At 42.9% G+C, this 16,759-nt stretch overlaps 1 protein-coding gene across 7 annotated transcripts in view; it reads right to left on the bottom strand.

Annotated features, from left to right (window-relative positions):
• DSCAM (DS cell adhesion molecule) overlaps window positions 1-16,759 on the bottom strand; it is a 744,988-nt gene that overhangs the window by 376,544 nt on the left and 351,685 nt on the right. The window lies entirely within an intron of this gene.

Here is a 16,759-nt window from a genome sequence, read left to right on the forward strand (position 1 = left end):
AGCTGTGGTGTAGGTCGCAGACGTGGCTCAGATCCCTCATTGCTGTTGGTGTAGGCGGGTGGCTGCAGCTCTGATTGGACCCCTAGCCTGGGAACCTCCATATGCCACAAGTGTGGCCCTAAAAAGATAAAAAAATAAAATAATACAATAAAATAAAATGAAAATGTATCCACAGTTCCACAGAGCAGGATTTGTGATATACATTTGAAACTTTTTCTGGAAACAAATCTGGAGACATGACGTATGATTAGTGGAAGCAAAGGAAGAAACTACTCAGAAGAAAAAGAATCCATCACCTAGAATCTGACTGGGACATGTTCGGCACATGTTAGGCACTCAATAAAACTTATTTATTACTATGAATACTAAGGATTATCTTCAAAAAATAATTTTTCTGTGTCTTTTTAGGGTTGCACCCGCAGCACATGGAAGTTCCCAAGCTAGGGGTCAAATTGCAGCTGTAGCTGCTGGCCTACACCACAGCCACAGCAACACTGGATCCTTAACCCACTGAGCAAGGCCAGGGAGCAAACCTACAACCTCATCAACACCGGTCGGGTTTGTTACCGCTGAGCCACAACGGGAACTCCCTGAAAGTAATTAATTTTTAAATCAAAGGCTTTGCAATTAAAATTTAATGAAGTAGGCATGATTTCATAATAGTTACTATAAAAAAGACAGATGGTATTTGATTCTAGTACAAAAGAGCAGTGTAACATGCCTGTGCAAAGGTGTTGCCATCTATGGTCTTAATAGAACTCTCCAAGGATAGCAGCACCGTGATTAGACTGTTCACACTGCAAATGGGGTGGATATACTCAGTTCTAGGTATAATTGGCAAGGAAATGAAGAAGTAGTGGAGAAACCAAAGAACTGTCCAGGGCTGGGTGGTCACTGTGCAAGGTGCTGGGGAGACAGACCAGAAGTTTGCAAGGAGCTCAATGTAGTGGGGTGTAGTGGGCTGTGTGGACTGGGAGGTGGTGGCGACTGGAGCAGAGGTCCAGAGGCCTGAAGGGACTGGCCCAGGCCTGGACAGGGACATAGCCCAGGACCCAGAGAAGAAAATGAGCTCTGATCTGCGGAACAGCCCACGGCGAGAAGCTCACCCAGGGGCACCCTTCACGGATGCTCCCCGTGGGCAAGTGAGGGGTGCTTAGGAGGCTTCTCACACCGTCTAGGCCACTTCCTCTCTCTGCACACCCCACCACGAATCCTACACACGCCCCCACCGCCACCCCCACGGCCATGTCATACACCCCGACATATTATCCATGTTCCCCCCACCTTTACTGAGGTATAATTATTTTCTTTACTTTTCTGGCACACTCTCGGCATGTGGAAGTTCCCAGGCCAGGGGTCAAACCTCAACCCCAGTGGTGACAATGCTGAATCCTTATCCACTAGGCCACCAGCAAACTCCTATTGAGGTATAATTGACAAAAATTGTGTACATGTGTATTGAAGTTATATGATACTACCCACTTTTATGAATAAAATATAAGCGTTTTATAACTTAGATTTTTTTTTTTTTTTTTTAGGTAGGAAAAAGTTTGAGACCTTTTGCACAAAGGGTTGTATTCAAATTCCTGAAACTGGCATTCACAGTCCAGACACCGCCACCAATCTCTCTGGCAGGCAAACATATTCTTGCAACAAGGTGACCCACACACCCTATTTCATATATAACTTGACAAGTCCTGCCTTGGCTAAACATTGGTAATATCTGTGCTTACGTCTTTGATATAACCCTTCACTTCCGACCTGTCCTTAAGGATGGGTTTCCTTCCACGTTCCTGTTCCTACCTGGAGCCTTCCGCGCCACGCCACGCTGAGCCCAAGGTTATGTCTTCATCTGTCTGTGTGTGCTTTATCAAGAAGGAGGGAACAGCCTTGCAATTATTATTTTTTTAATTTATTTTTTATTATCATTTCCCCCAACACACTTTTTTTTCCCCCACTGGACAGCATGGGAACCCAGTTACACATACATGCATACATCAATTTTTTTCTCCCATTTTCCTGCTGCGTTGTAAGCATCTAGACATAGATCTCAGCTCTACACAGCAGGATCTCACTGTTAATCCACTGGGAGCTTGGGGTTAACGGATGCAAACCATTGCTCTTGGAATGGATTAACAATGAGAGCCTTGCAATTATTTATAGAGACACAAAGTGTTGCCCTATTCCTAGCAGGGTCTTGGTGTTTCACTGCTGCCTGTTGAATTTACATCTCATCCACAAAAACACATGCCCCTGTTCATTTCTTGCTTAAATGCAGTTGTTTTGCTAAACTAAGCAGACCTACAGTGTGCAGATAGGACTGAAACGTATGCTTCCTATTTCAAGACAAGGTAAGATTAAAACGAAAAAGAATAGTTTTGCAGCCTCTTTCAGGTTTTGGAGGGAAAATCATATTTGGTTATCGTCAAAGAAAATTATAGGGGTTTATCTTATGGTCAATTGAGCTGACTGAATTAGTAAAATAAAAGAAAATACTAAAGATACTATCTTGAAAAATTACAATAATTTTTCAAGACTGAATAAGTCTAAGTATGGTATTACAGTACTCTCTAGTGGCCGGATTATAGAGCAAGATGCTTTTACCTTAAATTCAGGATATTTTTAGAAAGGGTAAGGCATATACCATTGAAGGTGTCATTATTTACAGCACAAATGAACCTTTCCACAGAAAAGAAATTCATGGACTTGGAGAATAGACTTGTGGTTGCCTGGGGGGAGGCCGAGGGAGTGGGAGGGATTGGGAGCTTGGGGTTATCGGATGCAAACTATTGCTTTTGGAATGGATTACAAAGAGATCCTGCTGTGCAGCACTGAGAACTATGTCTAGATACTTACAATGCAGCAGGACAGTGGGAGAAAAAATTAAGTATACATGTATGTGTAACTGGGTCCCCATGCTGTACAGTAGGAAAAAAAAAGTGTGCTGGGGGAAATAACAATAAAAAATAAATTAAAAAAAAGTAGGAGTAGGAGTTCCTGCTGTGGCCCAAGGGGACCAGTGGCATCTCTCCAGCTCCGGGGCACAGGTTCAATCTCCTACCTGCACACTGGGTTAAGGATCCGGCATTGTTGCAGCTGCAACGTAGGTTGCAGTTCAACTGCAGCTCGGATCTGATCCCTGGCCTGGGAATTCCATATGCCTCGGAGAGGCTGAAAAAGAAAAAGAAAAACAATAGGAATATCATCACCACCTCTACATAGTAAATATATCTTAATATACAATATCTATTAGGTTTTAAATTTCCTCTGTTTATTCATGTTTTATTTTGGTTTGCTTGAATTATGCTCCAAATAAAGCCTATGTGTTGCACTAAAAAAAAAAAAAAAAAGATGTCATCATTTAACGAGCGTTTTGTGGAGAAAATGTGTATTATTAAAAAATTCAGGAACGTCTGACATAATTAGCTAATCAAAGGACCCTGCAGGCATTATGCTCCTTCAGGATTTTTCAACCTAAAACTCTATCATCTGGAAGGGTGACATGGGTGTGATATGGCACCTGTGTCAGGTGTGTCACCTCACATAACTCTGCTGTCCAATACATGCTTTCCTAGCTGACCACTCCCAACTGAGTAGGAAATTTCCTCAAATTACTCTTTTAAAAGGACTGCAAAGTTGCAAGACTTGATTGAATATCTAATTTCCATCTTTGTTTTATTGTTCACTGCCAATATAAAATAGTTCATGTAGATTTAGTTTCTTGTGATCAAAAACCATTTCTGGAGTTCCCGTCGTGGTGCAGCAGAAACGAATCTGACTAGGAACCATGAGGTTGTGGGTTCGATCCCTGGCTTCGCTCAGTGGGTTAAGGATCCGGCATTGCCGTGAGCTGTAGTGGGGGTTGCAGACTCAGATCCTGCGTTGCTGTGGCTGTGGCATAGGCCAGTGGCAACAGCTCTGATGAGACCCCTAAGCCTGGGAACGTCCATATGCTGCGGGTGCGGCCCTAAAAAGAACAAAAAGACAAAAAAAAAATTTCTGAGACAGAAGACAGAAGAAATAAATGGTTTTTGATCATCGTAAAGATTTTACAAAGAAACAGTGAGCTCCTGAGCACAACAGAAAACGCAGCACAGTTCACTTCAGGAACATGATCACGAGTTAATTACCGTGTCAGCACCACAGTGGGTTTTATATTTGATGGGGACAAGTAAAGCGAAGAGACACAGAGAGCCATGTACATGTCCGTATGGGACAATACATCACTACAATTTTATCTTACCACCGTAGGGTGAAACTTAGCTACAGGAGCCGGCCAGCTGTTTCTGGCATGGTTTTTGATGTAAGAATGTGTAGTTCAGTTTGACTCGGCAAAAGCCGTAATCACTGTGCTTAATAAATGATCATCCCCAAAAGAACACACAGAGTCCTGAAGAAAAATCCCCTCGAGACCTGAAGTCACCCTCTGTAATGCACATGGATGGCCACGATAATAAAACGCAGCATGCTTTGTTATATCCCAAGTCGTCTCATTCATTCTCAAGAAAAACGCCTGCCGTCTGTCCTGACCCCCAAGTGTGAAAAGGGAGAAAGGGAGGCTTCCAGTGATTACAGCTTTGCCCAGAATCACTCAGCGAATCAAGGGCTGATGTGCACATCAAACCGAGACCTTCTGCTCAATTATTCCGGCTCTTTCTTCTACACAAAGGCTTCTTGGCGAAGGTAGGAGAACTCCCTTTGGAGAAACCACTCACAGGACGCAGGGGCAGAGAAGAGCGTGAGTGATCTCCGTGAGAAGGAAGGGTCCGAGGAGACCACGGAATCGCTTGAGCAGATTTCGGGGGTTTTTTTCCTTTCTTTTTTTCTTTTTCCTTTTTGGGGCCGGACCTGCAGCATGTGGAAGTTTGCAGGCTAGGGGTCAAAGCAGCTACAGCTGCCGGCCCTCACCACAGCCACAGCAATGCGGGATCCGAGCCGGGTCTGCCACCTACACCACAGCTCACAGCAACGCCGGATACTTAATCTACTGAGCAAGGCCAGGGACCCAATCGGCATCCTCATGGATACGAGTCGGGTTCGTTACCACTGAGCCACAACGGGAACTCCCTGGGCAGATTTCAATGCCAGGCATCTTGGATTCTGGCAAACTGTCCCGTTTAGAAGACAGGAAAAATAAGATTGGCTACAGCAGAGGATTCAATGAAATGACTCTAAGCTGTCCATACAACCTGAGTGAAACACCCTGTTTAAAGGGATCATGTTTTAAAGGGATCATGTTTTCAGCAAAGTCAGTTGTGAAGAAGTTCAAATTAAAGATGAAGATGCTCAGATCAACCACGGTGTCTGTGAATCCAGTTCTTGTCATAGTTCTCCAGCCAGCCTAGAATTCTGTAACATCCTAGCGACGGCAAAGTGTGACCACAGCCACAAGAACGTGGAATTTCTTTCCAATGAAGACAAACCCTCTCTTGCTCACGACCTCCAGGCCCAGAGGGCAAGAACGTGGATGTTTTAGAAAAGAGACAAAACGTAGTTTTAGATAACGTCTAATTAAGTATTCCAACCTAAATAGAGACGGCATTGTATTTACAAAACTAGAACCACCTGCTGAAATGAAGGGACAAGCTGAGATGAGGCAGAACTGATTGGGTGGGGGTGAAAATATAATTATAAAACTAAAATTTGTGAATAGAAGATAAAATATTGCAGAAAACTAAATGAGGACAAAAGAAAAACTTGAAAAAACTTCATTGACCCTTAAGAGTGAAAATTAAAATACTGAGGCAAATTAAACACTGAGAGGTGGGCATGGATATCTAACTACTGCAGCCATGAATCTCAGTAAATAAGAATTAAAAAGGGAAGCAAGGGAGTTCTCATTGTGGCTCAGTGGGTTACGAACCTAACTAGTACCTATGAAGATGTGGGTTCGATCCCTGGCCCTGCTTAGTGGGTTAAGGATCCAGCACTGCCGTGAGCTGTGGTGTAGGTCACAGACATGGCTCAGATCTGGTGTTGCTTTGACTGTGGCGTAGGCTAGCAGCTGCAGCTCCAATTTGACCCCTAGCCTGGGAACTCCCATATGCTGCAGGTGCAGCCCTAAAAAACAAAAAATGAAAAAATAATTTTAAAAAGGGAGGGAATAAAAACAAACAAAAAGCAGCTCACAAAGCCTGTGCTTTCAGATATCAGGTATCAGGCAATTTTACTGAAAACAGAAGAATTCTCAAACATACATTAAAGCCATTTTAACCTGTCTTCTAATTGTACAGGCTGATTACAAACAAGTTATCTGTAAATGCAGCAAAATATACAGCTCTCAGAGAACATTTCTATACCCAGCAGACGCAGTAACACATTGCATGACTTATAATAAGCTCATTTAAATAGAAATTAGGTCAAATATGTGTTATTGATATAATCAAAGACAATAAAATGATTAAATAATTCTGTCATCATCAGCATCATTGTGTAAAGTGCCAGATTGTTGCTACTGAAACCAGCAGGAAGAGAAGAACATTAAAAACATACAAGTTACTAACTCTACACCTAAGAAACATGTAAATACTTTCCATTCTTGGCATTTATAACTAAAAACATACATTTATATATAGCTATATAGATTGGGAGTAATCATTAGTAGAATAAGTACTGAACGCATGCCTTTCAAATCCCTAGAGAAAAAGTGGGTAAGAAAACCAAGTCCTAGATGGAAACAGCCTAAGTGTCCATTGACAGATGAATGGATTAAGAAGATGTGGTGTATATATACACAATGGAATACTACTCAGCCATAAAAAAGAACAAAATAATGCCATTTGCTGCAACATGAATGGAACTAGAGACTCTCATACTAAGTGAAGTCAGAAAGAGAAAGACAATTACCAAATGATATCATTTATATCTGGAATTTAATATAAGGCACAAATGAACCTTTCCACAGGAAAAAAACTCATGGACTTGGAGAACAGACTTGTGGTTGCCGAGGGAGAGGGGGATGGAGTGGGAGGGACTGGGAGCTTGGGGTTAATAGATGCAGACTATTGCCTTTGGAATGGATTAGCAATAAGATCCTGCTGTGTAGCACTGGGAACTATGTCTGGTCACTTATGATGGAACATGAGAATGTGAGAAAAAAGAATGTATACATGTATGTGTGACTGGGTCTCCTTGCTGTACGGTAGAAAATTGACAGAACACTGTAAACCAGCTATAATGGAAAAAATTAAAATCGTTTAAAAAGAGGGCAAACAAAGTCATATATAAAAAGTTAAGAAAAAAAGGACAGAAGGAATGAAAGGAGAACACAACAAAAACATTAAGTACAAAACAAGAGGAGACCAACTGTAATGACTTCATCACTCAATGAAACTCAGGTTTTCAAAAATACCGAATAATTTGATGAAATAATCACAATACAGTAATTAGTGAAAAAGTTGGGTCAGAAATTATATGTAAAAAATTCCCATTCTCATTTTAAAATAAGTCTGTATGTATATGAAGAGCTAAAAAGAAACAGGCAACCATGCGTATGGGCTTGATTGTGTCTCAAGATCTGTGATTAAAGGTCTGTGATTTTGTTTACTTTGTCCTTTTCAAATGCTTCTAAATTTGCTAAAGCGAGAATGTATTATATTCATAATTGAGAAAATTAATAGGTTATGTTTTTAAAGATGGAAAGCAACAAGGATATATTGTGCAGCAAAGGGAAATACAGGCATTATTTTACAATAACTTTAAATGCAGCATAATCTATAAAAATATTGATTCACTATGCTCTACACATAAACTATTATAATATTGTAAGTTAACTATACTTCAATTTTTTTAAAGATAGAAAAAACTTAAATCCTTTTTTTTTTTGTTGTTGTTGTTGTTGTTATTGTTGCTATTTCTTGGGCCGCTCCCGCGGCTTATGGAGGTTCCCAGGCTAGGGGTTGAATCGGAGCTGTAGCCACTGGCCTACACCAGAGCCACAGCAACGCGGGATCCGAGCTGTGTCTGCAACCTACACCACAGCTCACGACAACGCCGGATCGTTAACCCACTGAGCAAGGGCAGGGACCGAACCCGCAACCTTATGGTTCCTAGTCGGATTCGTTAACCACTGCGCCACGACGGGAACTCCAAGAAAAAACTTAAATCCTGAGGAACTGAAGGAGTGAAATTGAATTTTATGAAACAGGTAGGAACATCAGAAATCTGCAGAGTTGGAAGAACAGAGAAAATCAAAGCCTTGAATCTTAGTTCAGGGGTTGAATTGTTCCCTCAAAATTCCTTATGTTGAAGCCCTAACCCAGGGTACCTGTGAATGTGACCTTATTTAGACAGAAGGTTTTTACAGATATAATTAATTACATTGAGATGAGGTCACTAAGGTGAGCCGTAGTCCAAGCTGACTGGCCTAGAGGGTACATGCCTAAAAACCCACAAGGTACATGAGCTATTTGGCTATTTTAATTTCATGTTCATGGATAGAAAGCCTTCTTTTAAAAGGCTTAATGCAAAGCTTAATTTTTAAAACTTGATATATGTCATTTAGAATTTTAAGGAACAACTTGCAAAAATCACACTTTTTTTCTAAACAAGACAGCTACAAAACCCAAAATGTCCCTGCATTATTTTTTCCAGTAGCTAAAGAACTTACAGAAAAAGCAAAGTTTCATTTGATACCCCATCAATATAATATGTAAGAAGCCTCGATAAAAATGTGCATCTGTAGACACAGGATACTGCTGTTTAAGAGGTCTTTTACTAAGTAATTATAATGACACAATTTTATCATTAAAGGTTAAGTATCTTTATCTGAGTAGAATCTGATCAAATTAGTCCTGCTGTAATAAGTACCATTTGTCACTATAAGAGCAAGAGGTGTTGACAGGACTTGGATGTCTCCGTGGCAACCCCAGTGTTCCATTTCTTTTTTCTGTAACCTTAGACACTAACAAGGCATAAAAGTCCAGAGGGCATAGAAGGTACTGCCTGGGTAATTTATTTACCCTTTTCTGACTTGGTCAGGCAGTGGCACATGTGAGATTCTGGAAGCATTTTATATCAGATGGGTATCTGCTCCCCATTTTGACTCTGTGGATGAATATTTTAAATGGAAATATTGTACACAAGTTTTTTATGAACAAGGAAAAACACTAATATTTAGTTGATTCATTAGCCATAAGGCAAGAGGGAAAGAGAGAGAGAACGTATGTAAACAGAATACAGATTTCTCCATTTCAGAAATGTACAAGAATAAATAGCCTTAAGAAATGCTACTTGTTCTACGAAAGTTAAGCAATTTTAATGATGTGGTGGTTATAGCCCATGTCTCAAATAAGAGCATCTGTGTAGCAGAGTACTCCATGGTGGCGAATTTGCAGCTAAGCTTGCAATGGCAGGGTTTACTAGGAGACCCCAGCCTGTGCAAAGGTCCCAGGGCTGCTGTGTTACAGAAAAACCCCCTTCAGCCTCAGAATCAGCTGGACCTCAGTTACTAGACAGAATCATACCTGAAAACACATACACTCATTTTGAAGGCCTCCATTTGGGCCTCAATCAGTGACAAAGTTAAATTAATAATGCTACTTTATAAATGTTTCTATTAGCAATATTATTTGGCAACAAGCTGAGAGTGAAGGGTTGTGGGAACAGGTTGGGGTGACACTGGGATAAAAATGTAGAGAAATATTGCAAAGTCTTTTATTTCATTTGTTTCCCATTGCTTTCATAAATAGCAAACATCAGTTTTCCACATTAATAAGATATGAATAATATATTCCCAAAAATGTGACATTAAAATGTAATTATTCCCTATAAAAAAATCTGTAGACATGGATAACCAAACTTGGAATATTGTTCATGTGCAGAATGACATGATTCATCATTTAAAGTGCATTTCTTTTATTTCTCCACGTAGAAATTGTTGTAGTTTCAGTTGTGTCCCTTCTCCCTAAAAGTATGTTGAAGTCCTAGCCTCAGAACCTCAGAATGTGACCCTATTTGGAGACAGGGTCTTTACGGAGGTGCAAAGTTAGGACGAGGTCACTAGGTCGGTCCTGGATCCAGTACGTCCGGTGTCATCACAAAAAGGGGAAATGCGGACACAGAGGTCAGACATGCAGGGGCCGTGATGCGAAGACACGGGGAGAAGGCAGACGGGCCTGAGGACGCAAGGACACTGGCAGACACCGGTCGCTGGAAGAGGCGGGGAAGGACCCTCCCCTGCAGTTATCAGGGAGGGTATGGCCCTGCCAACACCGTGGTTTAAGACTTCCAGACTCTAGACTGTGAGTGAATACATTTCTGTTGTCTTAAACCCTGTAGTTTCGGGTAATTTGTTTAGGCAGCCACAGGAAACTAGTACAAATGGCCTTTGACTAAAGATAACACATCTATTTCCAGAATATAATGCCAGTTAAGACTCCACGTTGATGCCTTCCTACCATGTAGTAGATGACAGTGGGTCACTTCCAATGAACACGAGGGTAAAGCTAAGAAAAAACTGGAATGAAAATTCTCTTGTCCTTAAATTTCATAAACTCAAAATCAGATTACAGCAATTTTTTTTGTTTTACTAAATTCTAAAATATTTGTGTACTTCAAATCTTGTACACAAATCTATATATATAGATACGTGAACAATATATGTGTACATATGTTGTATGCATATATGTTAAATGTATGTGTTATGAATGTGTATCAGCTATACTATGTATGCATGTACATCGGTGTATATATTTTGGTACATGTGTATACATGTCTGTTTTTTTTTTTTTCTTTTTAGGGATGTACCTGCAGCATATGAAAGTTTCCAGCCTAGGGGTCAAAACGGAGCTGCAGCTAAGGCCTACACCACAGCCACAGCAACGTGGGCTCCAAGCCACATCTGCAACTTACATCACAGCATGTGGCAACACGGGATCCTTAACCCAATAAGTGAGGCTAAGGACTGAACCCGCATCCTCACCAACACTACGATGGGTTAACTCACTGAGCCCCAACAAGCACTCCTATATGTCTTTTGATAAAGGGGAGGATAAGGAAGCCAAACTTTTCAAATAAATTTAAGGTCTTCAGAAAGATCACTTTGCCTGCTGGTCAAAAACAGCTTCTCTAGCCCTTGTGGTTGGTTTTTACCTTTGTGGACACCTGTGGGCACAGGTGCTAGAGTGGGGCAAGACCAAGTGTACTCCAGGGGCAACCCTGGAAGGGAAGATGTGTCCAGAAGCAGGTCCAGCAGAGCCCCACAGAGGACAGGCTCTTGTCTGGGGCTGATTCCTCAAGGGTCACGGCTGCACGCACGGTTAATTCAAGTTGCACGGACAAGTCCATCTACAGCAGCCACGTGCGGTCTAACCTCATGAGACTGACAGACAGTTTTCTAGATCTTCTGTCACCTCTTTTTCCTCTACCTATTGGCTCCTGCACTGGCCATTCATCTACCTGGCTAGTGGTCCCTGTGTGTGCTTTCACAGATGGGAAACAGATCCGGTTATTTCTGTCCTTATTACTACTTTCTAAGATATTTAGGGAATGTGGCATTTTTAATACCTTATAAATACTTCAAGGATAACAATGGAAACAGCGTCCTTAAAGTTGAGTTTCACAATTTTGCTTTTAACTGCGGATGTCACTGAGGGGGATGGTTCTAGAAACCACGGCATAAGGATCAAGCATAGAAGACCCACACACATGTGGTTCCCGAGGCATACACTCAAAGGGATGGGGCAACAGGGAGTCAAAAAGAAGGCCTTCTCTGCTCCTGGGAGCAGCAGTGTGTCACCACAGTAAATGTGACAACCTGAAAGGCACTGCTGTGGGGCCCAAGGCCGCCCAAAAGGGAAATGTCACCATCCTCCTCCGTCTGACCCAGATGGCCATCTCAGCCCACATCTCGGATCCTTCTTCACTGGCATATGGCTAACATTTTGGAAGGAACCCACTGTGAAGGGCACGTGACCCCACTGCAGGGCTGTTCATTAAGAAGGTGCCAGTGGCAGGAAGCCTCACTGAGCCCCCCTGGCTGTCAGCCCTGGGGCCTGAGGCTGTAAGTCACTGGAGGTAACCAGCAGCCCTCGTGTTCAGTCCAGGCTCAAGGATTCCTGCAGTGAGAGGAGCAGCGGGGGACAGGGCCCGTCTCTTCCCACCAACGGCTGCGCCGGCTCCCGGAGCACGCAGAGGCTCCTGCCGGCTGGGTTAACAGGAGCCAGAGTTCCTACACCCCATCACATCTGGGGCAGGATCAGGATCACTTCCATGTCCCTAGAAGGCCAAGGTCAGGTCTCAGGTGAAGAGATGTGCCAAACACGGTGGCCCTTTGATGTGACCGTCGGGATCCTGCAGCCCTGCCCGGGGACTGCGGCTCCTGGTCCCCACGGCCGCCGGCTTGCAGCCTCGGATTTGAAATCTCCACAGTGCTGGAGACGCAGGGAAAGCAGGCAGGGGAAGATCCACTTTCCCCCAAAACGGCTCCATCCTGCAAGGATGTCCCAGCGTCTCACCCCAGGGAGCCTTTCAGATGAAACAAAAAGAAAGCTCCCAGGCTCCGGGCTGCCTGCTGGGCTAGTCCTTCCCTCTGTGAGATGCGGTGGGAGACACGACTGAATTTGGTGGGTCGCGCCTTGAGTTCCAGGAGGATGTAGCGCTCTAGGCAGACAGCCCCGACTTCCCAAAGGAACTCGCTCAGTGATGGATGAGTCAGGCGGATTTTGCTTCTGGGCAGTTCTAGCTCCCTCCCAATTATGCTTCGAACTGCACTGCCTTGCCCATCCAGAGGAGATGCTTCGCCCATCTTCCTCCTCTGCCATCTGAGTTCTGTCCCATTTGATCCGCGACAAAGGCAAATCTGCCTCCTCAATGCCTGAAATCCGCTTGAGCTCTGAGGCCCCGTCGTGAGGCGGGCTGGGCGTGCTCCTCCTCTGTCTTGCCCTCAAGTAAACACCGGACCGCAGATACAGTTGCTCTCCGTTCTCTGCAGAGGTGCTGGCCCTCAGCTGTGTGAACAACGAGGGCAGGGTCTACTTTATGACTGATTCGTAGACTGCTGTTGTGGGTCTTTTTATAGCATCTCAGACAACTCAGGACTAAATAGGGAGACAAAACTACCTCTAAATGGGATGTGGAAACATAAAATTCCCTCCAAGGCAAATATTGCTGTTGAGCGTCAGAATAGCCTAACACTTCCCCTTTCATGAAATGGCCCAATTCACGCACATATGTGCACACTCCTGCACATATGCACACACGCACACTCGCGCACACACAGACACACCCCACATCACACGATTCCCTTCCTGCAGGAAATTAAATGGAGTAAAACAAGAATGGCTTCCGGTGCCTTGGGGTTAACCAAAATGTCTGTCTTGAGAACAGGTCGTTTGAATTCAGAGGCTTGAAATCAAGTGGCTGGACTCAACATCCTTCCGGCAAGGCCGGACACTGGCAAGGCCATGCTCCCTTTGGGATGAAAGCTCAGCTGGAGGCTGGGGTCACAGCCTCCTCAGTAATTGCTCCTCCTAATGGCACATTATGCAGGGAAAACAATGTGAGCAATTTTCCTAATCAGGCCATCGAGTGGAAATAATTAAGCAAAATAACTCGGCAGCATCTCAACCGTAATTACAAAAAGCGATTCCAACATGCCCTGTGTATGCGGAGTGAGAGGACTTTGGGATTTGCATAATTATTTATTATTCTCAATAAACTTATATTGATTTTCAGCAGTACACTGGATGTCACACGAAATACCTGATTAGACAGCACACCAAGACCGTCTGGAGAGCGTACCAGTACCGAAATTATCTACAAGACCTATTCCAGCTACCAATTCTTAGATTTTCTCATAATGTTGAAAATTAGCCACAGTTATGCCCACGTGTAGACTGGGCCTCGTACAAGATGACGAAGGGTTTGACCCTGGGGTTACCTGTCTCCAGAGAGTCACGTTTCCCCACCAATGCTCTAGAGAGCTTTCTGATGACGGGACGGATCAGCAATAATGGACTACCAAGCACAGAGAGGAGAGCTTATTAGGCAGGAGGTTGGGTAAGGTTCCTCCAGAACTGGCATTTTCCAGTTCTTAGATTTAATGGCTGAGGTATAAGGTGAGATGCATCCTGGAGCCTGTACAACCCTGGCTGGAAGGATGCCCCATGAGTCCGCGGTGTCCTCTTCAGAGCTGCTGGGCTGGGAGCACAAGCTCGTTGCTAAACGATCTGTAAACTCCTAAAGGCTTTCCCATTCTCTGGGATTATGCATCAAGCCAAACAGCAAGTTTTGGTATTTTACATTGTCATCTTTGATCCTTTTTGAATTAGTTTTTGCATGAGGTTTACGTCAAGGTCCTTTTTTTTTTTTTTTTTTTTTTTTTTTTTTGCCTATGGATGTTCAATAGTCTAATACCATTTACTGAAAGGGGAAAAAAATCTGATCTTTCTTCTACTGAATTGCTTTTCTTTTTTACTAAACAAACAAAGAAATAAACAAAACCCATAAAACAAAAAACAACATCCTCAAAACCCTAGAGAGAAAGGGTGGGGGGGGGAGAGGTGTGGGGAAGGGGTGGGTGCATGCCTGCCAGTGGGCACGCATCAGGAGCCGGCGCTGGGCCGGGCAGGGAGGTTCCCGAAGGGCAAACGGGAGGCAGGTTTTTCCACTAAATGAACAGTGGAACGACCACGTGACTGGGCAGTCCCAGGGCATTCATGACAAAGGCGTGAAATGAGGTAGCATCTCCAACTCCAACAGAGAGGAGATGGGGCCAGGTTCCTGTTGGAGATGCCATGCCTGCATGCATCACGGCCTCCCCAAGTGCCGGAAGACGAGGCGGAGTTCCACTGAATTGCTTTTGCATCTTTGTCAAAACACCTTTGGGCAGAAGCGTGTGGGTCTATTTCTGGGTTCTCTGCGATGCTCCACTGATCTATGTACTTATCCCTCCACAAAAACTATAGTTTTTAAACTCATCTTTGTGCCAATTCAAAGCCTCATCGATTATAGGCAATGTATCTAAAAATAGTCTTACAATTCAGAAATCCATAAAGATGAATTGGGAAAATGCCCCCCTTGAAATGTGTAGCTTACACAAATTACACTTAAAGTGTATTTTTCTGGCCTAAGTGCCCAGGTATAGGCCTTTGGGGGAAGAACCCAGAACTCTGATTCTCAAAACAAGGCTGCACTGAATTCTATCTGGCCAGGTATTCTGCAGCCTCGCTTCCTGCTGGCATGTAGGGGTGTGTATATATACATTTTATATTTGGAAATTTGGTGCATATTTTTAACAATTAAAATAGATTTTCTTTTATTTGCCCTTTTATAGATCTCCATATATGGCTATAGAATGATATTTAGGTTATGTGACCAAAAAAAACAAGAAATGAAACATTGTTTATTAAAAAGGAAAGAATAGCATGGTTAAACCATACATAATAAAAATGATGCTTTTATAAGACAGTAAAAAACAAAGTGAATAAACCTTGTGTAATTTTTCTTCGGGACCATGTAAATATGCTATATGATTGAAATCATGATTGAATCAGGAAAAAAAGCAAACACTACATTTTAAAATAAAATGAAACAAATTATCCTAAGTTTGTACAGGATGTTTACATAATGAATAGAATATAATTAAAGTGATTTAAACCATGCTATTGTGTCAATATATTCTGGTGGGTTATAATCTAGGAACGGCAAGGAAACCTTCAACTACATTTGTGACCTTTGTTTTTAGTATAAATATAAATGTTATTTCAATTCAATTATCAAGATATTGTGCAATATATAATTATTAATTATGTTGATATCATTAAGGACCAATATTTCCAGTGTTAGAAGAAAAAGAAATACAAAAGAAGCTAAAAATCGTAATAAATCCTAAAAGGAAATAGAAGAATAATAAAAAAAGATGGATTCCTGACGCTACGCTGAACTTGGCTCTCATTCACCCAGACGACAGGAAGCTGAGCACACCTGGGGACCAGGTGGGCCCCAAAGAGAGGGGCCGGTTCTGTGAGCTGTGCCCGGGAGGCGGGACGAGGGGTACAACTTGCGGGACGCAGTGGACGCAAGAACTCACAACCCCTTGCTTGAAAGTCACTGAGACTCCCGAGACGGCAACTGCACAGCATTAAGCCAAACACTCGGTCCTTCCGTGCGTGTGGCCAGGAAGCGGCCCCGGGTGCTCTTCTTGCTCAGGTAAGTTGTGGAATGCAGCTGCCAGTACTTCCTAGAGATTTTCACAAGCGATGGTAAAATGTAAGCTTCCAGGAAGGGGCTGTACTGTTTTTCAAGTGGATTTGACTCTGTGTGTGTGTGTGTGTGTGTGTGTGTGTGTGTGTGTTGTGACTGTACTTTGCAAAATACTCTTACAACCATTTCAGATAGACTGTGTACCTATAACAGGTAGTACCTAAAGACATAACAGATGAATTACATTTGACTAAAAATCTAGGTATTTATTTTCAGAATTCCTGAAAATGATCAAATTCAAACTTAGGAAAAATGTGCATCTTCTGGCCCCTTTTGATAGTAAGCAGACGACATTTCATGAGGCACTAGATGTCGGTGGAAAGGCAGCCTGGTGGAGTGGCTCTTCACGGCTTTAACCCTGCACACGGCAGAAACCGACGCCCTAATTCACACATGTCTGTGACTTTTTCTCCTAGAAGGTGGCAACAGAACAGCATGCTCTAATAAAACCAGTATGTTCTGATAACGCTTTACCAGCTGAAAGGGAGGTATCCTGAAATAGCTTTTCTCTTTCACAGTCACCATGTGGACAAGCACCAGCCCTGTTTCCCATGCA

Source organism: Sus scrofa, chromosome 13 (assembly GCF_054392235.1).
Source record: "Sus scrofa isolate SSC_HxYL_T2T_F1_AM1 chromosome 13, Sscrofa_HxYL_maternal_Yorkshire_Landrace_v2.0, whole genome shotgun sequence".
NCBI classification, from domain to species: Eukaryota; Metazoa; Chordata; class Mammalia; order Artiodactyla; family Suidae; genus Sus; species Sus scrofa.